The 27,722-nt window shown below is 38.6% G+C and overlaps 1 long non-coding RNA gene across 2 annotated transcripts in view; it reads right to left on the bottom strand.

The window, feature by feature from the left end:
- Positions 1–27,105, bottom strand: part of LOC130924191 (uncharacterized) — a 131,199-nt gene extending 104,094 nt beyond the window's left edge. The window contains exons 1-3 of one of the 2 annotated variants that reach the window (XR_009064838.1): positions 27,065–27,105; positions 26,839–26,908; positions 22,575–22,719 (exon numbers count right to left, since the gene is read on the bottom strand). This is a non-coding gene — a long non-coding RNA (uncharacterized LOC130924191). The remainder of the gene's footprint in view (positions 1–22,574; positions 22,720–26,838; positions 26,909–27,064) is intronic. The other variant, XR_009064839.1, reaches the window with a different exon arrangement.
- Between the last annotated feature and the right edge of the window lie 617 nt (positions 27,106–27,722).

Genomic DNA, 27,722 nt, shown 5'->3' with positions numbered 1-27,722 from the left:
CCCCTTCTGTCATTGTTTGCATACTATCCTCATTAAAATATGAAAACCTATAAATGTTGGGTGGTTTTAGTTAAAGCACTTTTTTCATCTGTGTGATTTTGACAAAGAGCAGATCACGTGATGATTTTATGCAGAAATGTGAGAAATTCCAAAAGGTTTAGATACTTTTTCATAACACTATCTCCCGAAGGTGCTTTGCGGAATTGTAAATTAATATGCCTATCACAGCCAAAATTATTTGCATAAATTACAATATTAAGGAGCTATGTGCAGATTTTGTACATGGAGTTAACAGAGCAATAGGACCATATTAAATAGGCACATTCTGTGGATTATGATATGTAGACTCCAAAGTATATTTTTTTTTTCCAGTGAAATCTTTACTGGGGCACTGCAGATCAATACTGGGGCCCGTACCCCAGTGAAACATGTCTGGCGACGTCCATGATTTTGACCCAAGCAAGCCCATTCTGGTCAAAATTTTATCCTGAACGTGAGGGGTGAGTTATGTATAATCTGATCGGAAGACATGAAAACATTTCGGACAAACTGTCTTACCGCGCATGTCTGCGATGTCAGTAAACATATTTTTGTTATTCCAGCAAGCTCATAGAATTAAAGCGGGAAAAAGGCATGGTGGGCGCCAGTGTTGTTAATCTTACTTTAAAAAAGTATTTACCTACAGTGACAATTTACTTCTCCCCGAAAGTAATTGAGTTAGTAAGTCAGTTACCTCAATGTAAGAGTAGTTAGTTACTTGGCAAAGTAACTGACGTTGCTTTTCATGTTCTACACATTATTAGATGATCCATTCTAGAATGTCTTTCACATTAAATATGTTTATAGTAACTGATTGAACTGAAATCTATTTCATTCCAAAAAAAAAAAAAAAAAAAAAAAAAAACGTGTCACTTTTAATTTCACCTAGTGTAATGGTATGCAAACTTTTAAACGCTGTAAGAAAAAAGCCTCTTTCCTGTTGTATTGAACTGTGACTTGTGTGTACCATCACACACCTAATTTATATAGATATATTTTTCAAGTGAGGCTTGAATCTCTTCCATCTTTGCTCTAGTTTTGGTTTATAAAAAAAAAAAAAAAAATTCACACAGTTTATCGATACATCATTCAAGAAAAGTTTAGGGCGGGTGACTATTTTTGGCAATAAAGACAAGTATTATTATTTTTTTGTAGCATCTACAAGGACAACGCCCACTTGGTCATGATAATATATACTGCACAGGAACAGTCCATTATTTCCAATTAATTGTACCCACCTGAACGCCACGAGCATTTAACATGATGCTCGACATGCTAAACGCTAATGCTAGTGAGAACACGAATGCTAACGCTCCGAGCCACCTAGCATCGGTAACGGCGTTGCAAAGATGGGAAAAGTATCTAATGAGATTACACACCACTGACAAAAATACCGTATTGGCCCGAATATAAGACTTTTTTCTATTGAAATAACACTGAAAAAGAGGGGGTCGTCTTATGTCCGCAGTCTAGACATTATACTTATTCACGATGCTAGATGGCGCCAAATATCATTGAAGCGATGTTCTGTCATGACAGATCTCAGCTACTCTCCCCATTCACGACATTAGATGGCGCCAGATATCATTGAAGCGATGCTCTGTCATGACATATCTCAGCTACTCTCAGGTTTAACCAGTTTGCATTATTTTATTGCAATGTATTTCCTTATTCAGATTTGTTTCAAGACTATAGTTACAGTTAGACTTCACTTTGATGGTTAATGCAGTTATTGCAATTTTGTTGTTTTATCATAATAGATTGGTTGATTTACATTTCAAAAACTAGAAGCCATTCATTTACGAATGTGATTGCACTTTATTTTACATATTTTAATGTTCAGATATTAAGATTTGAATGAGGCAAAATAACATGCTTTTTCTCTCAAATATATTGTTATAATCCTTTGTTTCGGATGTACTGTAATTATTTTCTGTATAAAAATTAATTTGGTGTTCAAAAAGTCTTTTTCAAACTTGAGTCTTGAAAAAGAGGGGGTCGTCTTATATTCGGGCCAATACGGTAACTCCGTTCATAACGCCATTAGACTAACGCCATCAGGCGCAGAACAGAAGTGGTTTGTATTAGATATGAACACGTTGCTGGATATATCAAAAGATCTTAAAATTGTTGAAACTCTTGACAGTGGAAACATGGGAAAAAAACGCAAAATTACACTAACGTTTAAAGTAGGGCTGTCAAAATTATCGCGTTAATGGCCGTTAATTTTTTTTTTTTTAATTAATCACGTTAAAACATTTGACGCAATTAACACACATGCCCCGCTCAAACTGATTAAAATGACAGCAGTGTCATGTCCACTTGTTACTTGTGTTTTTTGTCTCCCTCTGCTGGCGCTTTGGTGCGACTGATTTTATGGGTTGACATCAACAATGATGTCTACTAGCGAGTTACTAGTTTATTTTTTGATTGAAAATTTTACAAATTTTATTAAAACGAAAACATTGAGAGGGGTTTTAAGATAAAATTTCTATAACATTTATCTTTTAAGAACTACAAGCCTTTTTATCCATGGATCGCTTTAACAGAAAGTTAATGTTAATGCCATCTTGTTGATTTATTGTTACAACAAATACAGTACTTATGTACAGTATGTTGAATGTATATATCCGTCTTGTCTTATCTTTCTATTCCAACAATAATTTACAGAAAAATATTGCATATTTTACAGATGGTTTGAATTGTGATTAATTACGATTAATTAATTTTTAAGCTGTGATTAACGCGATTAAAAATTTTAATTGTTTAACAGCCTTAGTTTAAAATAGAAATGGAGGGAGCGATGTTTTGTTGACATGCAAGTCGCTACAGTTTCTTGTACTATTTCCGGAATATTTCAAAATGAATTGGAAGCCTTTTGCTGTCAATGGTATAAAATGAGTTCATTGTACAATTGAAGAAAGAAAAGAAAACAACTGCCTCAGTTGCAATACAACAGGAATAGAAAGTGGAACAGCTGACACTTATTAAATGACTTTCATACCGGCTTTTAAACTGCAGTTAGCACACCGAAACCTCGAGTGCCGTAAGCCAGCGAGCTTCCAGGTGAGCCACCTCGGGTGCTTTTAATCCACACCGCCCTGTTGTAGCGATAAGACTTAAAAACAAGAAAAAAAAACACTTCAGATGTTCTCCAGTAGCGACACAGGTTCACAAAACACATGGGGACCGCAATCGGCATCTCCATCAAACGATTCCACTCCTCCTGCCTCGTCACGCTGAGCTTTTTTTCCCCCCTTTTGAGATGCTCGTGCGTCTTATCAGAGCTTCTCAGGCGAGCCGCAAACAGCCAGAGAAAAAAAATGAAAAGGAAATAAAGATGCCAATGCTGGGGAGGAAAGAAAAAAAGGCCTCATCTTGCTCTCTTATGTATGAAGAGGACTATAACTCCCTAGAGTCCTACCTGTGGTTTTGTGATACATTTACCACCTTTTTCCTGAAAAAGTGTTTGGGGGTAATTTAGACCTCGGAATTTATTGGCTAGAAGGATTTTGGACTTTGCTATGAATTTATTATATTTATATTTCTTCCCAGGCAGCATGGCCTCTGAGAAAAGTTGGTTCAAATGTGTGGTTAGGGTGTACTTTTTCCCCAAACTTTTCATCACACATTAAGGAAAAAGCTTTGGTGAAATGCTAAAAGCTTTTATGCTAAAATGCTAATATAGTGGGGTAAATAAGTATTTAGTCAACCACTAATTGTGCAAGTTCTCTCACTTGAAAATATTAGCGAGGCCTGTAATTGTCAACATGGGTAAACCTCAACCATGAGAGACAGAATGTGGAAAAAACCCAAAAAAATCACATTGTTTGATTTTTAAAGAATTTATTTCCACATTAGAGTGGAAAATAAGTATTTGGTCACCTACAAACAAGATTTCTGGCTATCAAAGAGGTCTAACTTCTAACGAGGCTCCTCTCGTTACCTGTTTTAACTCATTATCAGTATAAAAGACACCTGTCCACAACCTCAGTCAGACACACTCCAAACTCCACTATGGCCAAGACCAAAGAGCTGTCGAAGAACACCAGAGACAAAATTGTAGACCTGCCCCAGGCTGGGAAGACTGAATCTGCAATAGGTAAAACGCTTGGTTTAAGGAAATCAACTGTGGGAGCAATTATTAGAAAATGGAAGACATACAAGACCACTGATAATCTCCCTCAATCTGGGGCTCCATGCAAGATCTCACCCGGTGGCGTCAAAATGATAAGAACGGTGAGTAAAAATCCCACAACCACACGGGGGGACCTAGTGAATGACCTACAGAGAGCTGGGACCACAGTAACAAAGGCTACTATCAGTAACACAATGCACCGCCAGGGACTCAAATCCTGCACTGCCAGACGTGTCCCCTGCTGAAAAAAAGTACACGTCCAGGCCCGTCTGTGGTTCGCTAGAGAGCATTTGGATAATCCAGAAGAGGACTGGGAGAATGTGTTATGGTCAGATGAAACCAAAATAGAACTTTTTGGTAGAAACACAGGTTCTCGTGTTTGGAGGAGAAAGAATACTGAATTGCATCTGAAGAAAACCATACCCAATGTGAAGCATGAGGGTGGAAACATGCTTTGGGGCTGTTTTTCTGCAAAGGGACAAGGACGACTGATCTGTGTAAAGGAAAGAATGAATGGGGCCATGTATCGAGAGATTTTGGGTGAAAATCTCCTTTCATCAGCAAGGGCATTGAAGATGAGACGTGGCTGGGCCTTTCAGCATGACAATGATCCCAAACACACAGCCAGGGCAACAAAGGAGTGGCTTCGTAAGAGGCATTTCGAGGTCCTGGAGTGGCCTAGCCAGTCTCCAGATCTCAACCCCATAGAAAATCTGTGGAGGGAGTTGGAAGTCCGTGTTGCCCAATGACAGCCCCAAAACATCACTGCTCTAGAGGAGATCTGCATGGAGGAATGGGCCAAAATACCAGCAACAGTGTGTGAAAAGCTTGTGAAGAGTTACAGAAAACGTTTGGCCTCAGTTACTGCCAACAAAGGGTACATAACAAAGTATTGAGATGAACTTTTGGTATTGACCAAATACTTATTTTCCACCATGATTTGCAAATAAATTCTTTAAAAATCAAACAATGTGATTTTTTTTTTCCCCCATATTCTGTCTCTTATGGTTGATGTTTACCCATGTTGACAATTACAGGCCTCACATATTTTCGAGTGGAAGAACTTGCACAATTAGTGGTTGACTAAATACTTATTTGCCCCACTGTATAATGCAATAATGTCACTAATGCGTTACTAAGTAACGCGTTACTGTAATCTGATTACTTTCTTTCAGTATCGAGTAATCTAACGCATTCATTTTTCCAAACCAGTAATCTCATTAAAGTTAGTTTCCTTAGTGTCTGTTCTTTACTATGTTGTTATTGCCTGGTAATGTACGTAGAATGAAGAATATTGTAGTCCAAGGGCTCTCAACATTGGTAGGGACATTATAACAGCATAACCTGCATATACATTTTTTGCTGGGGACGGGACATTAATTAGACCCAACAGATTGGGTACATTTCTTTAAAAAGCTAGTTCCTATGAAGAAATGAAAAAAGTTACAGTAAAATTATTTTCACAGGAGAAAGTCATTTTTCAAAATGCTTGCTTCATATAAAGGAAATTTACAGTGGTTGTGTTTTTTTTGGGGGGGGGGGCACGGTTTAAAAAAATGTGCATCGGCTGCTAATTTTTTTTTTTTTTAATGATGTGGAAAATACATTTTAATTAGGGAATAAATGCACAAAATGCACAGTTGAATTAACGTTAAAAGTACAAAAAGTACATGAAGACACGTCTCTAAGCAGCTTTTTACTCGCGTTTAAAGGTCAGCAAGTTCACACATAGTTGAGGTATGCGGAAAATTACAGGCCTCTCTCATCTTTTTAAGTGTGAGACCTTGCACAATTGGTGCCTGACTAAATACTTTTTTGTCCCACTGTATGTGAAAAGTTCTGATCTTCCGCTTTAAATTCAATTCTTCCAGTCTTCGACGAGGGCGGACGTGTTTTTCCTCCTAGCTGCTACTTGTTATCTTCTTTTTCGTCAGTCAGTCGGTCTGCTTTTTTTTTTCTCTGTGCATCAACTGCGCTGGTCTTTCATACAAAAATGGATCTGATTAGTAGAGGTGGGAATCTTTGGGCACCTAACGAATCGATTACGATTCAGAGACTCTGATTCGATTATAAATCGATTATTGATGCCCCCCTCCATTTTTTTTTTTTTTTTTTTAATGTTTTGTATATTTGTTCCAAAATTGTTCAAAAATCCTCTCAGGCTAAATAAACCAAACTACAATTTTAATATCAAGTTACCGGTTAAAAACAGTAAATAAAATACTTAAGTCCCCATTCTGTATCAGCAGCTTTAAACTACAATGATTTAAGTAACTTGAGTATTGAGTTTTTCCATTTTTTTTCAAAAAACAAAACAAAAACATAGTAACCTTTGCTATGTTTGGAGGTTATTTAATGTTGTGAATCAACCGTTAAAGATGTTAAAATTGCGCCCATTATTCCATAATTTCCCTCATGTCTACTTTCGACATGTGAAAGTTTTAAAACTGTTTCATCATTTAAAGATAGATTCAAGTCAAGATTTTGCCGATTTAGGTGTATTTTAGATAAAAAGTAATTAGGTCCGTTACAACAGAGCCTTCTAGAGAAGTCTACTGCTTTAAGATGGCGCCTGTTTACTAGCGCGGGAAAGTCTGTCATTTCACATCTAGTCGAGATATATGTGATATCTACCATAGCCGTATGTTGCCGTATTTTTGTAGCAACTAGCAACTGGGCGCTATTTGTAGCGCCTGACGGCAGCAGTCAGGTATTATTGTTTTTTTGTTTTTTTACCTAGCGGCACTAGCTGCACATGATATTTACTCTTGGTCCGTTCCTCATTGCATCCCGAAGACCGCGCTGACTGCGTTTTATTTCCGCTTTACCTGGTATAATTCCTTAATCGGAATTTGGATGTTTGTGAATCGTTCTCGAATCTTCCACGGCCGAATCGCGAATAATCTAAGAATCGGAAATTTTGCACGCCTCCACTGATTAGTTGGTCTATCAGCGCAATTGACAAGATTTTTTTTCAACAAGACACTGTGCTCCAGGAGAGCAGTCTTGCCCGGACGGCACCTTCACCGCTGGTTACGTGAGAGATTCATGGGATCATTGGAAAACAGCGTGTCTTACTGCCCTGTCCTTGGAAGATATCAAGGATATTTGACTGTTGTGGGGTTCCTTCTGCTTGGCTTAGGAGCTGCCCTGCTCTACCGGAAGGTTTTCAAGACGGCAGCTTTCAAGGAAATCAACAAATTGACCACGGATCAAACGGTGCGATTCAAGGCATTGGAAAACTGCATCAAGGCTTGGACCGAGAACTGGCTCCGTGGACTCTTGGTTCGGTCCGAGGAAGGATGGCGAAAAGTGGATAATATCTTGCGCCAGGTGACGGAACTGTCGAGGCAGACCGCGACTAATGGCAATGACATAAGGACCCGAGATCTTGCCTACGCAATGAGGAGCGCGAATTTGACGGAAGACCAACAGTATTTGGGCATATTAAATTACTTTTTCGGCTTAATTTGATTATAGTTTTCCTTTCCCGAACACCCTTATAGCCCCCCCCCCCCCCATTCTCCTGGGAAGAGCCGCGCAGATGTTCCTATCTTTTGTCCCTGATCTCTTGCCAAGGCCGGTCACAGGGCTCTGAGACTCTTATTTTGTCTACAGACACGTACAAATACTGATACACCTGCGCACTCACACACAACCCCCTCCCCTCCAATCCGCCCCCACCTTGTCTTCCTATCACCCTCCCCCCCTTCCTCCAGCCATGACTGGTAGTTTTCCTTTTTTTTTTTCGTACAAAAAAATCCCTGCACGTGACCAGTGTGTCGTGTCATACCCCTGCTATGTTTTATGATATATGTGTGTCTACTTGTAACCAGTGTTGTTAATAACAGTGTTAGAATATAATAGCATTACTTACAGCGTTATTTTCTTCAGTGTGAGTATTCCAATTATTTTTCTCATCTTGGCAACGCCGTTACTCAGCGGGAAAGGTGTGCGTTACTATGCGTGACGATGTTGTTTGACTGACGCGAGAAAAGTCTGAAAAAGACGGACTCACAGAGACGAGAGAGCAGAGCAGGAGTGGGGAGGAGGCAAGGGAGTGTGACGCCGTTGCAAACGCGATGCTACTATGCTAGGTGGCTCCAATAATACCCGACTGTAGCCGATAGCCTACAAACTACGCCCACATGATGCTTCGGTAGATATCACATATATACAGAACTAAATGCAAATGACAGACACGGCGGCATTAGCAACATGTATAATAAAGAACTAGATGCGTTAGTAAACAGCCGCCATCTTAAAGCAGTAGACTTCTCAGGAAGGCTCTGTTGTAGAGAACATAAGTAACTTTTTATCTAAAATGCTCCTAAATCGGCAAAACTCAATTTAAATCTATCTTTAAATGATGAAAGTTTTAAAACTTGCACATGTTGAAAATAGACAGAAGGGAACCAATGCAATAATGGGAGCAATTTTAACAACTTTAACGGTTGATTCACAACATTAAATGACTTCCACACATAGTAAAGGTTACAATCTAGTTATCGCAATATCCGCAATACCCCTGTGTCTAGTTAAGTTTATGGTAAAGAATTGGGCTAGGGCCAATTGTCCCGAAAACCCTTGAAACTTCACATTGTGTGACCCGTTTTTCTTTTTTTTTTTGATTAAAAAAAAAAAGAAAAAACATGAAAATTATCACCAGTTACCTTGCCGAGTAACTAATTACTCTTACATTCAGGTAACTGAGTTACTAACGCAATTACTTTTTGGGAGAAGTAATTTGTAACTAATTAATTACTTTTTTAAAGTAAGATTAACAACACTGCTTGTAACTTGCTCTGTAATTTCTGGAGAAAGAAGTGGTGGCGCGGAACTAAGTCTGTAGCGGCCCGATGATCACTCATCGAACGGAATTTCGTTGCATCTGTTATCATCTTGTGAGAGCTGGTGTGAATGACATATAAAATCTCTGAATCTGAATTATCGGTAAGTCAATTACATGCGATGACATTTTTCTGTTGTCATTTTTATGTTAATGCAGCAAAAGGAGAAAAATTGGTAAAAAGTAACTGATAAATTACTTTAAAACTTTGTTACTTTGATAATAAAGTAATCAGTAAAGTAACTAGATTACTTTTTTGAGGCATAAGCAGCAATTAAATTACTTTTTCAAGTCATCTGTGACAACATTGCTAATATAGATTATATATACAGTATATGCGCTATTAACCCTTTAACACCGAACGTGTCGGCAGCGACGCGTTTACGCATATCGTCTTTGAAGCTTCGTCACGCTGTAATTACGTCACCCACGTGCCGCTGGTTGGTCTCGTTTGAAACTGTGGAAGTTGATGTCCACACCAGTTTTTATTTGGCCAAGAAAAACGGGAGATAATGTCATTTGAGTTTTATAGTTTTATTGCACTCATAAATATGCATTAAAACGCTGCATGGACCATTTATCATCTCCATATTTCCATAATTTCTTGTCCTTTTTCAAAACCGAAAGCAGCACAAAAGACTACATATCCCAAGAGCCATTGTGACGTCAAGAAGGACGAAGCGAATGTGATCATTTTTAATACATTTTTGAGCGAGGCGCCAACTATTGAAAGGAAGGCATGCGAAGCAAGCAACGACCGGTTGGTTTGAGTGAGCGACTTTGAAATGTGCAGAATGAATCTAAAACCACATTTAGCGCAAGCTAATGCATTATTTTATTACCTCAAGTAAGAAGATGAGCCGTATTTTTCGTTGTTTTCTTAGGATGAGTCGGCGTCTCGGCGAGTAGAAGTGACAGCAGCGCAAAAATGGCGAAAGAGTAGGCTATGTGACCTTGTGTGTGACGCAGCTCCATGACCTGTTCAAGAAGCTTTATTGAGTGCGCAGAAAAAAAAAAAAAAAAAAAAAAACTATCGGGTCGCATGCCTGGAAATTTTGAATTGAACTGAACTATTTGTCAATATTTTTTAAAATACTTTTTTTCTTTTACTTTTTTTTTTTAAAAATTCTTCACTATAATTTTTTCAGTTTTTATGTAGATGTGTTTTGGAGAAGCTTGACTGCATGTACGTATATACTTTTGATAAGGTGATGGGTACAACACCTAACTTCACAAAGAGATATTCTTCAAACCCTTTTTGTGTTAGAACAGTTAAATGATATACATAATTTTTTTTCCTCACTATTTTGCACAGTATCTCACCTGTTTTGACCATAGTATGTGTAAAGGCCAAAAACGCCTATGACCATACTTGCTGTTTGTGTTAAATTGTCAAACATAAAACTATTCAATCTTATTTTTTTCTATTGAATATTTATCCTAACAAGTTGAATGAATATTATCAAGCTTCAAAACGGTTGGTCGAGCATGTTTGGTTGTCAATGGGACATCAAAATTACAAATTTTGAAAAAAGATTTTGGGATTTTTTTCGTCTTTTAGGGTCCAAAATGTGGATTATAATTGGTCAGTGAAGCAAACAACAGTTTAGACATGAAGTTCAAGGTGTCCTGAAAAAAAGGGACCCAACTTGGCCATTGTAAACAATTTTTTCTTTGAAATATAAAGGCAACATCAAATGCATGCAAATTCGGCCAAAATAGGCTTAGGTGTTAAAGGGTTAAATGGGCACTCCATCATAATCACTTATGTCCGTGATCCTGTGTGCTGCAGCCAGAGGGATGATTTCAATAGAATAAAGATGACGGTAACAATAATGCATTCAATAAAATGTCTACAATAGGGCCGCAGAGCTTACATATCTGCCGGGGGCTTAATTTCCAGCTCACAAAAATTGCGTGTCGTCACCACACATCCTCCCTTTGTCAGTATGCGCGGAGTGAAACCAGTGTGGCAAAGTTTGGGCAAAAATATGTATCAATTTACATTGCATTTTATGCCTGAGCGGACATGCGTCACCTAGGAAAACAAAGCCCGAAGTCATTGAAGCGTGCAAAAACATGTAAGTTACATTATTCCTTCAATTTTCAATACCACACCTTGGAATTGTGAGGTGCCAAATCTTATCCCAGCTGACTTTTTTTTTTTTTTTTTTTTGTTAAACAAAACAAAACAAAAAAATTCTTACAATGAAGATGAGGGTTAGGGTTATGGTTTGAATTTATCTTTATAGGCTTACTAGCACGTTTGCTTTTCATTCAATTTCTTGTTTTTATATGACTGATTAAAACTTTGAAAGGGGACAAATTATTTGTGATGTTTTCCAAAAAACCCTTGTTCATTCATATACATTAAACATTTTTCTTGTTTCCAAAAACATGTCAGTTAAGTTCAGTAAAAGATATCCTGCATTTAGATTTCTGGGTCATTCATAAAGGGATTTGATATTTCTAAACGTGTACATTTACTGTTAAAAATACCCCAACACGACTAACAATAAGTGCACTTACACAAAAAATAAATAAATAAATAAAAGGCAGTACATGAACTGGAAGTATACTTTTTTATAAGGTGGCATCCCAGCATGGATGACGTCCACTGTGAAAATGAAAGATTCCCGACACCTCAGCAGGCTTCCGGTTGCACTTTGGACCACTTGGAAATGTAATTTAATGTCATCTATCAGTCTCGATGGGAGCTACAATTTCATTTACCGACCAAAGCGAGGCAGCTGTACCATCATTAGCACTGGAGGGCATGTGCACAGCAACACAGCAGCACAGTGGTTAATGCTTCAGCCCCATCCTCTGGATCTCAAGCACCATTGCATTAGGATCGAGCAACTGCAGTGACTACTTTCTTTCATATGGATGAACTCAGCATTTAAATAACAAAGAATAATCACCTTCACATTTCAACGTTTTAATTGCTTGTCTCGGAAAAGGGGTACATGTTCATAATCATTTATCACCAAATTGCTGCTGACAAAAAGCCAACAGGGAACATAATGAGTGATGTTCAGAATAGCTAAGTGCATACATTGTTCAAGAGCAATATGCTTTGAATCGTTCAGCTAACTCAGAGGAAAAAAAAACTACTTAGGCAGCTCAACATCTAATCGTTGCTGCTCAAAAAGTAAGCATTTACCAAAGGATTTTCTTAAAGGGATTGAAAGACTTGTAGTTCTTAAAAGATAAACGTTATTAGGAGTTAAACAAATATTAAAACCTCTCGATGTTTTTGTTTTTATACAATGTGTGTAGTTTAACTAGTAGGTCGCCATTGTTGTTGACGTCTCATCTAGCGACATAAACGTCATCTGTTCGACCCTTTGAATTTGAACGCGAGAGGAACATTATTGAGCATGACAGCACTGTCGATATTTCACAAAACGAGCAGCAAAAGCAAAATGAACAGGAAAAACGGGATGAGACGAGTGTATGACAAAACCGGTGTTCTGCCAAAATGTGCTACACGGGCGAAACGCCCTACTAGAGGGGAATTTGACACCCAAAGTACTACCGTGTGCTTTCAGCTTGATTTGATTGGATGCATACAGACAGAACAATGCCTTGAGAAAATACTTAAACGTAGTAATATCAAATAAGGGTGATTTTAATATGCTACGTGACTAATGTGGTCAATAGATCAACAATCTGCCTTAAAGCTACCACAAGGAAACACGAAGCTTAAAAGTATGAGAGGGCGACACATGCAAAAAGTATTTTGAGGCAATGAAAAGGTAATAAAAGTCTCAAAACACAAATAGGAAGTACTTGCTGTTTTTAACCGTTGGTCGTCTCGCCGATAGCGACTATGTCAACACACCGAGCGTCCATTGCGCGCATAAAACATGGCGGCCACCGCAAATGGTAAATGGAGAGTACCGTAATTTCCGGACTACAAGCCGCTACTTTTTTCCCCTGATTTTGAATCCTGCGGTGTATACAATGATGCGGCCAACAGTGTAGTCAGTAATGCGCTATTTGACTCATTATGAAATATGTTGTAGGATTCTTGTTCATTTCAATAATTTTTGTTGTTTATTTTATTGCTTTACAACCTTTATAGACAATATTTTAACCGCTAGGTCTTTATTTTAAAGGGGAAGTTCAGAATTTTTGACATTAGGCTTTATCTTGGAGTTATCGGGGGTTTATTTAGTCATTGGAGTTGATTTGAACAAATTCCATGCAGTTTGTCAGTTATTTGTTAGTTTCAGGGCTAAGCTAGCGCGAGTCAATGGTGATTGAAATCCACTCCATCGACTAATTAAACCCCCACTAACTCAAAGATTAAGCCTTATGTGAAAAATTCCATGACATGAGATGATATTTTTTGTTGTCATTTTTATGTTGAGGCAGCAAAAGTAGAAAAATTGGGAAAAAGTAACTGATAAGTTACTTTTAAAGTAACTTAGTTACTTTGATAATAAAGTAATCGGTAAAGTAACTAGATTACTTTTTTGAGGTCTTTTTCGTCCAAAAGACTAAGACTTGCACAAATGAAACAATGACAAACAATGAATAAATGGAATATAATACAAAACATAAAAAGGGCTGTCAAAATTATCGGGTTAACGGGAGGTAATTAATTTTTTTAATTAATCACGTTAAAATATTTGACGCAATTAACGCACAAATGCCCTGCTCAAACAGATTAAAATGACAGCAGAGTGAAAGCTGTACTTGTGTTTTTTGGAGTTTTGTCGCCCTCTGCTGGCGCTTGGGTGCGACTGATTTTATGGGCTTAAGCACCAATGAGCATTGTGTAATTGTTGACAACAATGGCGGGCTACTAGTTTATTTTTTGATTGAAAATTTTATTAAAACGAAAACATTAAGAGGGGTTTTAATATAAAATTTCTATAACTTGTACTAACATTTATCTTTTAAGAACTACAAGTCTTTCTATCCATGGATCGCTTTAACGGAATGTTAATAATGTTAATGCCATCTTGTTGATTGATTGTTATAATAAACAAGTACAGTACTTATGTAGCGTATGTTGAACGTATATATCCATCTTGTGTCTTATCTTTCCATTCCAACAATAATTTACAGAAAAATATGGCATATTTCATGGATGGTTTGAATTGCGATTAATTACGATTAATTTTTAAGTTGCAATTAACTCGATTAAAAATTTTAATCGTTTGACAGCCCTAATTAAAATGAACAATGATAAATAAATGAAACTTAAGTAGTGTGGTCTTGATAAAAATAAATACTAAACTTGGATTGGTACATGTTTTCAATATTGCAGTGATCATTTCCCATGATAAAAATAAAAAGCCATAAAAATCTGTTTTTTCGCTGGCTACCTAATTGTAAACCTGTCCTTGGAATTTTTATCATCCTGCTAACGTTGCCAAATGTGCCATCCTTCGATTTACAACCTTGACTATATTTATTTCCATTTGTATACCTCATTTTCTACTGTAACAGCACACAAAAAAACACAACAGGGGTGACATACTTTGTCAACATGTCACATAACGTACCCACAAAGCCCACTTCCCCAATGGCCCTTGCTAAAAATAGCATGCATGGCAGGCGATGAAACTGCATGTCAATGAAAAATCACAGGAGACCCTTTATTCAACACCCTTTTCAAGCATCGGAATGAATCTGGGTATTTTAGCTTTGTTACTGTGGTAACAGCATTACCTATGAATCTTTTATGACGAGACATTTTCTATCGTTTTCCCCGCAGCGACTTGTCGACAGACACGTTTTTCCCGCCACGGGCGCTTTACTAATCTGCTGTTAATCCGCCGAATAAAACAGCAAACTGGGCAGGGCCGTTCGACAACGCCGTAACGGAAAATGTGGAGTTTACTCGCAATCCGTGTGAGCTGGAGTCACGTCATCTTTAATGTGACTATCATACAAGTTATTAGGGCCCGAGCACAAAGTGTGCGAGCCCTATTGTAATGCAAAGTACTCTTATTATTATTTCTCCTCGGCAAATGAAAATGGCAAATTTGGAGGCCTGAACATGCTCGAAAACTCACCAAAATGTGAACACAGGTGCAGCTCGGCGTAAATTTAAATTATTTTGCAACGTTGTGAAAAAAAAAAAAGTAAATTAGCTCAGTGGCGCCCCCTTGAAAGGCCTCTCTTTTAAGTTTTTACAACGTAGAGCAATGAAATTTAGGGAGTCGATACATTGTATTCCAAACCCAAAAGGAAATCAGCTATTTTGGATTGAATCCGAATGTTTTATCGATTAACAGGGTGCACATTTGAGACCTTGGTGCCGAAAGTGTTATTTGGATCTTCCTCAAAATTGGTGAGAATGTTCATGAGACATATGAGATTTTAAGTTCTCAAAATGGTGAGTTTTCATTCACGGGCCTGACCGGGGGGGAGTGCCAAAGTCGGCCATTTTTTTTGGCCAATCACCAGATTGAGAAAATGACTAACAACTCCCTCATACAACGTTCAATCTTTTTGATATCTGGCTTGTATGTGAAGTATCCCAGTCTGAACACGACTGCATTGAAATATTACCCATTAGGCCAGGCGCCCCCTAGTGGGAAAAGGAAATTCCCTTTTTTACGAGACAGGCTCCTCCTCCAAAGGAAAAAAAAAATATTGACTTCATAATGCCATGCACACGGTCAAGCAGTCCAATGCCAGAGGCAGCAAAACAACCCCAAAACATCAGGGAACCTCAGCCATGTTTGACTGTGGGGACCGTGTTCTTTTCTTTGAAAGCCTCATTTTTATTCCTGTAAAATCTATCTTGATGCCTTTCTCAAAAAGCTCTACTTTTGTCTCATCTGACCAAAGAACATTCTTCCAAAATGTTTTTAGCTTTTTCGTTTTGACAAACTCCAGCCTGGCTTTTTTACGTCTCTGGGTCAGAAGTGGGGTCTTCCTGGGTATCCTATCATATGCCCCTTTCCCACTGAAACTAGTAGGTCAACGCGCGTTTTTTCCAAGCCGATGCAACCCACCAGCAATTGGCATTTGGCACCTTTCCCATTGACAAAAAAAAAAGCCCTGTCTTTTTTTTTACACCCATCTAACCCCCCCACCCCTCCTCAGCCGTGCGTAAGGTTACGTGACGTCACCGCGCTAAGATGTGCGACGACAAGTGCGACCGAATTCATTCAGTTCAAGGAGGTAAAAAATGCAGAGCAACATGGAAGCCTCCTTTCTCCACGGATTCTCCAATGCTGGGACATATTGTTCAATGTGGTGCGCTACTGGCTCCTTCTATTAGCTTTGGTGTGAGATCGACGTAACTACGGTTGTGGGGCGTGTTAAATGGGAGGCGACTGGCACATTGTTATGACGCATCACGTAAGAGCCTACATCACCACTTACAGTAGATTAGGGTGTTGACCCGGGGTTTTGCTTTCACACTGCATGACGATGAGAGCAGAGGTGATTTTAATGCGGGTCGCTTGGCGGGTTGATTGACACAGGTCGAGGCGGGTCGCTGCACCTTTCCCCACTGCCACCAAAAGCCAATTGTTAGTGGGTCTACATGGATTTTTTGGCCAGTGGAAAAGGGGTAATAGAGTCCCTTTTCGTTCAGATGCCGACAGATAGTACGGGTTGACACTGTTGCACCCTCGGACTGCGGGACAGCTTGAACGTGTTTGGAAGTTAATAGAGGTTCTTTATCCACCAACTGCACAATCTTTCTTTGAAGTCTCTAGTCATTTTTTCTTTTCCGTCCACATCTAGGGAGGTTAGCCACAGTTCCGTGGGCTTTAGACCTATTGATGACACTGCGCACGGTAGACACAGGAACATTCAGGTCTTTGGAGATGGACTTGTAGCCTTGAGATTGCCCATGCTTCCTCACAACTTTGCTTCTCAAGTCCTCAGACAGTTCTTTAGTCTTCTTTCTTTTCTCCATGGTCAATGTGGTAAACACAAGGACACAGGACAGAGGTTGAATCAACTTTAATCCATTTTAACTGGCTGCAGGTGTGATTTAGTTATTGCCACAACCTGTTATGTGCCATAGGTAAGTAACAGGTGCTGTTAATTACACAAATTAGAGAAGAATCACTTTTTTTTTCTTTCTTTTTTTAGAGGGTGCCAATACTTTTGCCCGGCCCATTTTTGGAGTTCTGTGTAAAATTATAATGATTCAATCCCCCCCATTCTCTTTTGTGTTTTTTCATTGCAAGCCAAATAAATGAGGATATTACTACCAAAGTATTTGTAATTGTAATCATTTTCTGGGAGAAATTAAGCAGTATCTGACAGAATTGCAGGAGTGCCAATACTTTTGGCCAGTAATGTAATGTTTATTCGTGAGAGAAATAAAACAATAAACCTTAAATGACATTATCTCCCATTTTACACTGTCTACTGACTTCAAGTAAAAACGGGCATGGACCTCAACTTCCGCACTTTCAAATGAGACCAACCGCATGGGAGCTTTAATAACAGCGTGACGATGCTTCAAAGATATGCATTAACGTGTTGCTGCCGACACGTCCAGTGTTAAAGGGTTCAAATAATAAGGAATCGTTGATTAAACGGGGAGTCTTATTTCTTTGGAAATCAAAATATGGTAACAGATAGAATAATGTAAAGCCAGCATGTGGGTCAGTTTGCTCAGCGCGTGTAGTACTTGAATGGGCTTAATGGAAGAAGGCAGTCTGAACAGGCACAAAAAAAAATAAAAAAAGGACCACATACGACATTAAAAAAAATTGAAATTGTGCATTGGAAACTGCAGTCTGAACCTAGCCTTAGCATCTCATTAGGTTATTAGTTTTATTGCCCCACCAAGAATCGATAAATCATTTTAAATTGACGTCACTATTCAATAAAGGAACAGGTTGCTACCAAAATTGACCACTAGACAAAAAAAATTCTACTGGAATAGTGTCTATGTTAAGTCATTGGCTGCCAATGACGGCGTGAGACGACCAAACCAGATTTCGTAACCATTCCAGTCTGGTTTTAAATCCCTCCACAGCACTGAGTTGGCACTTTTAAGAGTATCAAATGATATACATTTGCCAACAGACTCTGGCAAGTTTGTTGTTTTAGTTCTTTTAGATTTATCTGCAGCATTTTTTACCGTAGGCCATGAGATTTTAATTTCTCATCTTGAGCACAGTGTGGGCATTCAAGGTGTCGCTCTTGAATGGCTCAAGTCGTATCTAAATTAACTGAGTTTTTGTGTAAAAATGGGCAATTTCATGTCCAAAAAGGCATCACTTCCACACGGGGTTCCTCAGGGATCTGTTCTCAGCACTCTTTTATTTTCGCTTTATTTATTGCCTCTTGGTTCTGTTTTTAGGAAACATGGTGTTTTACTTCATTTGTTTGCTGATGACTGTCAGATGTATTTTTCCAATGGCGCAAAATGGCACTCTTCTGTCAACTCATTGAATGCCTCAACAATACAAAGTCGTGGCTTTCACTTAATTTTTTAAGTTTGAATTAAAGACAGACTGTCATGGTGTTCAGACCAAGTAGCCAGGCCTCCCTGAATATTGACCTCAGTTCATTGTCTCAGTTTCTTAAGAACTATGTCAAAAATCTGGGGGTCCAATTTGATTCCAATTTTAAATTTGAGAAGCAGATTTCTTGTGTTGTACGGGACTGTTTTTTCAGCTTCGCCAGATTGCCAAAGGAAATCTATTGTTTCATGCTCTTATTTGGAGAAATTGATTCATGCTTTTGTCATAACTCGGCTGGATTATGGTAATTGTGTGCAGGCGTCGGTCAGGCTGCACTGGCCAGTCTACAACTTGTACAAAACTCTGCTGTTCGACTCCTTACTAGAACCCACAGGCGCAAACACATATAACCCTGATTTTAGCATCTCTTCACTGGCTCCCAGTATATTACCAAATACATTTTAAGATATTGTTTTTAAATGTTTGAATAATTGTGCTCCGCCATATCTGTCAGAACTGCTTCAGCCTTACAGTCCAACCAGAACCCTCAGATCAGCTGACCACCTGCTTCTAGAAGTCCCAAGATCAAGGCTGAAGCTTAGGGGTGACCGTGCATTTGCGGTGATGGCGCCCAGGCAGTGGAACCAATTACCACTTACTATTAGACAGGCCCCTTCATTTACGGATTTCAAATCACGCCTTAAAAATGTTTCATTTTCTTCAGCTTTTAATATGCAATGACGGTTTATGACCTTGTCTTTTATTTTTTTATGTGTTTATCTTATCTTTGAATGTTAACTTATTTTGCTGTTTCATGGTATGTAAAGCACTTTGGACTCCTTTGCGGATTTTTAAAATGTGCTATACAAATAAAGTTGATTGATTGATTGAAGTTTGACTGGGAGGGGCGGATGAACATTCGTTCAAGGTGGCTTCCAACTAGGCATGTGCCGGTATGAGATTTTCACGGTACGATAACCGTGAGCAAAAATACCGCGGTTTCACGGTATCACGGTATTGCAATTATAGCTCCAAAATTTTGAGATGTATGGGTTAAAAAAAAAAAAAAAAAAAAATCCATTGAACAGGATTTTTTTCAAAACATATTTGCAAATTGGAACATGAATATAATGTGAAAATAAATAAATTAACAAAAAATAACAAATATTATATAAAATTAAAATAAATAGAACCTAGACTATACCCACAGCCACAGCTCAAGTTGCTCAATTTTAGAGTAAGAACAAAATAATTGCTGTAAAAAGTAAAAACACTTCTAAATAAAATTAAAAATATATACTGTATGACTTTTTTTTGAGGGGGGAAGCTCAAGTGAAGTTTCACCATTTTCAGCCACTGTGTCAACTCTAGTCTACATGATGCCATGCCTTTGTGTTAAAAAGAACAAAGAATTCATAAGTTAATAAGTTAGTTAAAAATGTATAAGTTAGTTTTATAAATTAGTTAAAATGTAAATATTGTTGAGGAAAGGTTTCATCTAAAAAAAAAAAAAGTGCTCAATTAGCGATCTTTGACGCGTTTCTTTTTCTTCCCCCCTGCATTCAAGCTTTTCTCTCACTCAGCGGCTGTGAGACATAAAAGAAGCTGCTTTCCCAGTTTAGCTTAGGCTAACATTCGTCTTTGTAAGTTTTAGTTGGTTTGTATATTGAATTTGAAAGGAAAATGTGTGTTTTGTTTTTGGCGAACTTTTAATGGAGCTACTGCTATCCTGTTGAACCTAATCACACGTGGAAAAATACAATTGTACAGCGATTTAAATGTATTTATTTGTATATTTCACCACGATTTGAGAGCTCAATAAATTGAAGAAAAGTACGCCTTGTGTTTGGAGGATTTGTTTTTGGGTTTGCTGGCTGTTTAGTGACACTCACGGCAACAAACGGGAAGGGGTGAGCGGTGCTGCACCAAGCCACTTCGGCTGCATTTTGGCACATGAAAAATAGCGAATACCGTACTAAGGTATGACGGAAAATTTTAGTGGTTTTGAAACCGCGACGTTTTCACACCACGGTAAACCGTGAAACCGGTAACCGGCACATGTCTACTTCCAACATAACATGAGTGCAGGTATATGTCCCCAAAACTTGGCGCAGAAGAGGCATGGAATAAATGAACAATTTGCACACTCAATGGGGTTTCTTGACGGCGCTTGAAAGATGAACTACCAGAACGACTCTTGACGTGTTTGTCGTTAACGTCAACAGGGAGTTCTTTTACAAAGTGATGCCTGAAAGATTTGGGTCAGGTTCTTCTCTGAAGACAGATCTGTCCCTACGGACTCCTAAGAAAGCAGGTTTATTTCATATTTCTACCTAAATATATAGTCTTCTGACAGCTGTTTAACTCATATCTTTGCAATATTATTTTATTCACAAAATAAAACCAACACCTTCACGAAAATGTTTTACATTCTATGTGTAATGTCCTGTCTTTAATTTGTGTGCTTAGATGATGTATAATATCCAGCAGATGGTAAACATAAGTAAAAATAATGATTACATGAGGATACACTTTTTGCTGACGCACAATTCCCTTGCAGGCTGTCGCTTACGCTTTTGAAAGACAAAGATTGTGATTCATGCGTTGAGTGTGTGTTTACACAAAAGCACACGCACATGTAAATGAAGAAATATCCCATCTGGTGTGCATCGCAAAAGTAAACAAATGAAAAAAAAAAAAAAAAAAAGGTTGCCAACCATAGCAAAAGACACAAAAGGGATGATATTGTAATGTTTTTGTATTTTTCAGCTAAAGCAGTTGGGGGGGGTTTGTCGTTTTTTCCCTGCATTTTATTTGGGCTAATATTGCATTAATTGTCTAATCTTCTGAAGATTTTATATTTGTAAGCAACCATTCATGTTATTTAATAAAATTGACAAATTAAAATTTGCTTGACATGTTGGTTGCAAATGTTTTTCCCCAAAATATTTTTGTTTCTGTATTATTCTGTAATATATTTGCATTATTTAAACATGATTTAGCTAGGGTGCAATCAAACAAACTCAGGTAGTTGGTACCAGGATTAGCAATCAGGTAGCATAGAATAAGATGTCAACATACCCACACCTATAGGTGATGTACATCAGGGGTGAAAGTGGGCGGGAACGGTCAGGAACGCAGTTCCGGTATAAGATTCTGGGCCAGAACGCTGTTCCGGTATACGGTGCTTTGATTCCGAAAATATATATCAGAGTCTGACGATGACGAGTCACATCAATGTGCGAATGCAAGTAAAACGCCTGGGCTCTTTTATCCGTTCAATTGGCTAACATACTGACATGTGATCACCAGAGATAGTTAGCTCTGATTGGTTCAAAAGTGCATGTTTTCTGAAACAACTAAAAAAAAAAAAAAAAAAAAGGGGGCGGGGGGGGGGGTGCAATGCAACAGAAAATGGATCAAATCTTTAAGAGCATGCAAAGAGTTAAGGTGGCTTATTTATCGTATTTAGTTTTATTTGCTCTGATGGGGAGGTCCAGAACATCTTAGCTATCAATGTGCACTTTGGACTTATATTTGTTCATTTATGCTGCTACTTATCCATTTCCTTATGATTTAAAAAAGTCAATGTTTGCGCGATCTTCAAAATATATTCCATTTCACTCTGCATAATATGTCATTTGTACTTATTTTTCTGAATGTATGTTACTTCTTTTTTTTTTAAAAACAAAAAATGTTTACATTATCTTCAATTTTAATATACATTCTATGTTCTTAAGTAGTTAAAATTTAGATTTGGCATTTAGTATGTGAGGAAATGAGGGAAAATAAAAATTAGGAGATGGAGGTTGGGGTTATACTGTAGCTGTTTTTGTCAGCTTATTTTGCAAATCATTGAAAAATACAATTTTGAATGAAAATCAGTTTCTGTATGTGTTATAGAAATAACTGACCAAAACAGTTTTCTTTGCATTTCAGTAGTTTTGACCCCCCCCCCCCCCCCCCCCACCCAAAAAAAAAAAATTCTAATTTCTGGTCCCGTGGCAACCTTCCCGCCAGGGAGTTCCGGCAAGAAATTCTAACCACTTCCACCCTTGATGTACATTTAGTATTATGGGTTCCCCATCTCACATTGCTGAATTGTGTGTGCTCCACCCCGCCTTATCGTCTCATTTAGACTTACCTTCCCTCCTATTTCTCCTCAGTTATCAGCACCATTCTGTTCATTGGTACCATAGGAGTGTCATAATGAGTTTTTTGTTGTTCTTCTCTTCTGTGTGCTTCCTTCCTTGGTCGCCCTAGAACCCGTTCGTGTTTGCTGCTTTATCCTTAAACCAAAAACAAAAATAAACGCAATGACAGTATGTCAAACTCCCATGTGATACATTAAAACTGTTCAGAAATTAAGCACATTCAGGGCTCATTCCCACTAGAAGTGTTTGGTCCTTTTAAAGCAACACTAACTTTCCAACCTTTATAAAAATATTTTCATAACCTTTGTGATGACATGTCAACTGCCAAATAGTTGAATGACGCCTCTTTTATATCTTGAAAAGGGCTGCATTACTTTCACTGGCACTAATCAACTTTAAGGGGGCTGGTAGGAACCCTGCCACACAAGAAAAAAAAACGACTAATGTGCCGACTGCTTTACAGCATATGTCGCTTCCCCCTTTCATTATAAAGACTGTAGTCCAAGCGTACGCTTTCGCGTAATTCTGTACAGATGGCAGAGCAACAAAAAAGTGTGAGTCAAAAAATTTTTTTTTTAATGAGGCTACCAGGTCATACAGAATAAACATAGGCCCGGCTTTCACTCGCTGTCGTCACCCCCCCACCCAGCGTTGACAAGTTCAGGTGGGGTGTGGTGTTTAGCCACACTATGCCACAGGTTGCTAACCGTCATACACTATTGTTTAGCCACAACTGGATTCATTCATCCTTCACACAGCTGCTGGAAACAAATGTTTCATCCATCTGCAGGCGACCAGGAAATTGATTTTTGATTGATTTTATGATATTGCGAGTGTGCGCTGATCCTCATGGGAAACGCAGTCTTCCTTTAGGCAAAACACTACAGCTTTTGTCCACCGGCATCACTAAAATCGCTCAAAACTGAAGTGATGTAACAAGGTGCACCAAATCATCAAAGCATGTGTCGAGTAATTAAGGGACATTTCCACGAAGCGCGCACAGAGGCTCGCTTCATTTAGGGGAGGTCCCCAAAACGACTTTCGAAGCCTCGCTAGCCAGCCGTACCACGTGACTGCTTCAGAGAGTGCTTTAGATTTTGCTGTGCGGTTTGACAGCTCGTTACATTACATAAACACCTCTGGCCGGATTTGAAATGTGGGCGTTTGAAGGAAAGTTCAGACGAGGCGATCAGACAAGAGTTTGGGGAGTAAAAGGTTTAGGAGTGAGGAGAGAAGGATTAGTTCAGTAGTTGATAGGATGGAGCTAGCAAGGAGACATCCCCTATCCCCCCCCCCCCCCCCCTTCAGCACCCCCATCAAGTACATCTATGTTCAAGTTACACAAGCACTTTTACTGTCCTCTCCCTGTTTACGATCATGCCAGTTTCAGAAAAAGCATTGCACAACTTGCCATATAATAATACCATTTAAGGAATCGTTTTCACACACACACGCTACAGACGATTTCTTACAATGTTCCCTCACTATTTTGCTGCTCAACTTTCACACAGTTAGTGCATTGTGAAAGTATCTTGTTATAAGACTGAAAAAGTTCTAAAGACATTTTTGAACACTTAATTTTTACCTACAGTGGGGCAAATAAGTATTTAGTCAACCACTAATTGTGCAAGTTCTCCCAATTGAAAATATTAGAGGCCTGTAATTGTCAACATGTTTAAACCTCAACCATGAGAGACGATGTGGAGAAAAAAAACAACAGAAAATCACAGTTTGATTTTTAAATAATGTATTTGCAAAATCAACTCCCTCCACAGATTTTCTATAGGGTTGAGACGTGGAGACTTGCTAGGCCACTACAGGACCTTGAAATGCTTCTTTCAAGGCCAATCCTTTGTTGCCCTGACTGTGTTTGGGATCATTGTCATGCTGAAAGACCCAGCCACGTCTCATCTTCAATGCCCTTGCTGATGGAAGGAGATTTTCACTCAAAATCTCTCGATACATGGCCCCAATTATTCTTTCCTTTACACAGATCAGTCGTCCCAGTCCCTTTGCAGAAAAACAGCCCCAAAGCATGATGTTTGCGCCCCCATGCTTCACAGTGGGTATGGTGCAATTCAGTATTATTTTTCCTCCAAACAAGAGAACCTGTGTTTCTTCCAAAAAGTTCTATTTTGGTTTCATCTGACCATAACACATTCTCCCAGTCCTATTCTGGATCATCCAAATGCTCTCTAGCGGACCGCAGATGGGCCTGGACATGTACTCTCTTCAGCAGGGGGACATGTCTGGCAGTGCAGGATTTGAGTCCCTGGCGGTGCATTGTGTTACTGATAGTAGCCTTTGTTTCTGTGGTCCCAGCTCTCTGTAGGTCATTCAATAGGTCCCCCCGTGTGGTTCTGGGATTTTTGCTCCCCGTTCTTATCATTTTGACACCACCGGGTGAGGAGGTAGTTTAAAGTCCGTGTTGCTCAACGACAGCCCCAAAACATCACTGCTCTAGAGGAAATCTGCATGGAGGAATGGGCCAAAATACCAGCAAGTGTGTGTGAAAAGCTTGTGAAGAGTTACAGAAAATGTTTGGCCTCTGTTATTGCCAACAAAGGGTACATAACAAAGTATTGAGATGAACTTTTGGTATTGACCAAATACTTATTTTCCACCATTATTTGCAAATTTATTCTTTAAAAAAAATCAATGTGATCCCCCCCCCCCACAGATTCTGTCTCTCATGGTTGAGGTTTACCCATCTTGACAATTACAGGCTTCTCTAATATTTGCAAGTGGGAGAACTTGCACTATTAGTGGTTGACTAAATACTTATTTGCCCCACTATGTATTTATGTACTTACACCTCCACACACGTATGAAAGAAAATGAATGTACTGTCTGTATTATTTATATTTTATTCACGTTTCAAACTATTAATGTTCTAATGATAACATATTCATTTATCGGGTTTTATACACACTTACTGATATTATGTACAGTATACACACACACACAAAAATATATCAAAAGTGTTTTGGGGCGTTACAATACTTCACATTTTTTTCCACTTTGTGCAGTCGGTTTTGGTCCACATAAACAGCAATAGGTGAAACCTCTATACTAGGGCTGTCAAACGATTAAAATTTTTAATCGAGTTAATTACAGCTTAGAAATTTAATCGTAATTAATCGCAATTCAAACAATCGATAAAATATGCCATATTTTTCTGTAAATTATTGTTGGAATGGAAAGATAAGACGGATATATACATTCAACATACAGTACATAAGTACTGTATTTGTTTATTATAGCAATAAATCAACAAGATGGCATTAACATTAACATTCTCTTAAAGCAATCCATGGATAGAAAGACTTGTAGTTCTTAAAAGATAAATGTTAGTACAAGTTATAGAAATTTTACATTAAAACCCCTTATTTTTTTTTCGTTTTATTCTTTTTTTTTTTCTTCAATCAAAAAATAAACTAGTAGCTCGCCATTGTTTATGTCAATAATTACACAATGCTCATGGGTGCTTAAGCCCATAAAACCATTTGGGCCAAAGCACCAGCAGAGGGTGCCAAACAACAAAAAACAAGCGGACATTACACTGACTGCTGTCATTTTAATCTTTTAAGCGGGGCATATGCGTTAATTGCGTCAAATATTTAAACGTGATTAATTTAAAAAATTAATTACCACCCATTAACGCGATAATTTTGACAGCCCTACTCTATACATATGTGATACACTATGTACATAGAGGATTTGTTCAAACAGTATTTTCTAAATTCCTAACAGCCACACACAAATACAAACAAACCAAAAAAATACAATGAATCACTCATGTGGTTGAGACAACTGTGATCATACACTTAACCAGTAGGTGGTACGGCTCTCACATGAAGCTTCGAGAAATGAACCCTTTCTCGAACCAACTTGTTCGAATGGTTCAATGCCTCACGAAGCTTCATCTCACCAGCACTACTGAAAAGTTACATAGTGTTGCTTTAAAACTGACCAGTTCCTTTTCTCAGATAGTAAGCTTTGTTTTGTAAACGTGAATGTTCATCCAAACTGTTGTACGTATCAAACAAACGAACTCTGGTCCGCTCAAAAGTTGTGGGTCACTATCCACAAATTTACCTTGCTCCACTGACGTGCTTAAGCTACATTACATGCAGCGTCACGCTGGAGAAAAGCACTTCATCTCCTAAATTTGTCCAATCAATGAGTGCACCTTATGCCCACCTGATGCTACTCGGAAAGTTCGATTGGCGAATTGTGAATGCTGAACCTTACTGTCACACGTGGATGAAATGGACCGGCCTTTATTGGAACAAAAATCCAGAAGCGGGAACAACTGAGGGCGCTCCACAAGGAATAAAAAAAATGTACTTAGATAGAAACAAAATGACACAAACAAGAAAGCCAGGCAAAATGCAGTGGAGTAGATTACTACAATAAAGGACTAGGCGCCAGGCAGAAATAACAACAAACTGTGGCATGACACTAAAAACAAACTTACAATGTAGAATATCTGTGGATTCCGGCTACAGCGGAAACGAATGGCAAAGACACTTTGGCACAACAAACAATTTAAGCACATGAGGAACGGGGCACAGGTGGGAACAATAGGTAATCACAATCAGAGACAGGTGAGGCATCAGGAAGAGTGAGTGGTGGAAACAGCAGGGTGAGACTTCAAAATAAAACAGGAAGAGACACGACAATATACCGAGATAGGACAGAACCCCCACCCAGGCGTGACATTAACAAGTTATTTACATACGTTGTTGCAATTTAGCTTTCCAACCGGAGCTGGTCCTCTTAGTCTAATGCAATGGTTCTTAACTTGGGTTCGATCGAACCCCAAGGGTTCGGTGAGAAAGTTTCAGGGGTACGACAAGCAAGACACGCAGGTCCCTATTTTAATTCATTGACTAAATCTATACAAACTGACATTTTAGACCAGGTCTTGGACAGGTTTGACCCAAATTTACATTTATTTAATTCGTGTTAAACGTACAGCCCACAGAGTGAATCGCATGCTTTTATTTTGTGCTGTAAAACTGGAGATTTGTGATGTTTTTTTCATGACCAAGTGCATTACCGTACTTGGGTCAGTTTTGTGTCTGCAGTCACATACTGTATGTCCACTCGCCCCCCCCCCCCCCCCCCCAAGC

This window comes from Corythoichthys intestinalis, chromosome 11 (assembly GCF_030265065.1).
Source record: "Corythoichthys intestinalis isolate RoL2023-P3 chromosome 11, ASM3026506v1, whole genome shotgun sequence".
Lineage (NCBI taxonomy): Eukaryota > Metazoa > Chordata > Actinopteri > Syngnathiformes > Syngnathidae > Corythoichthys > Corythoichthys intestinalis.
The sequence above is the reverse complement of the archived record's forward strand: the minus strand, read 5'-3'. Positions and strand labels throughout refer to the sequence as shown.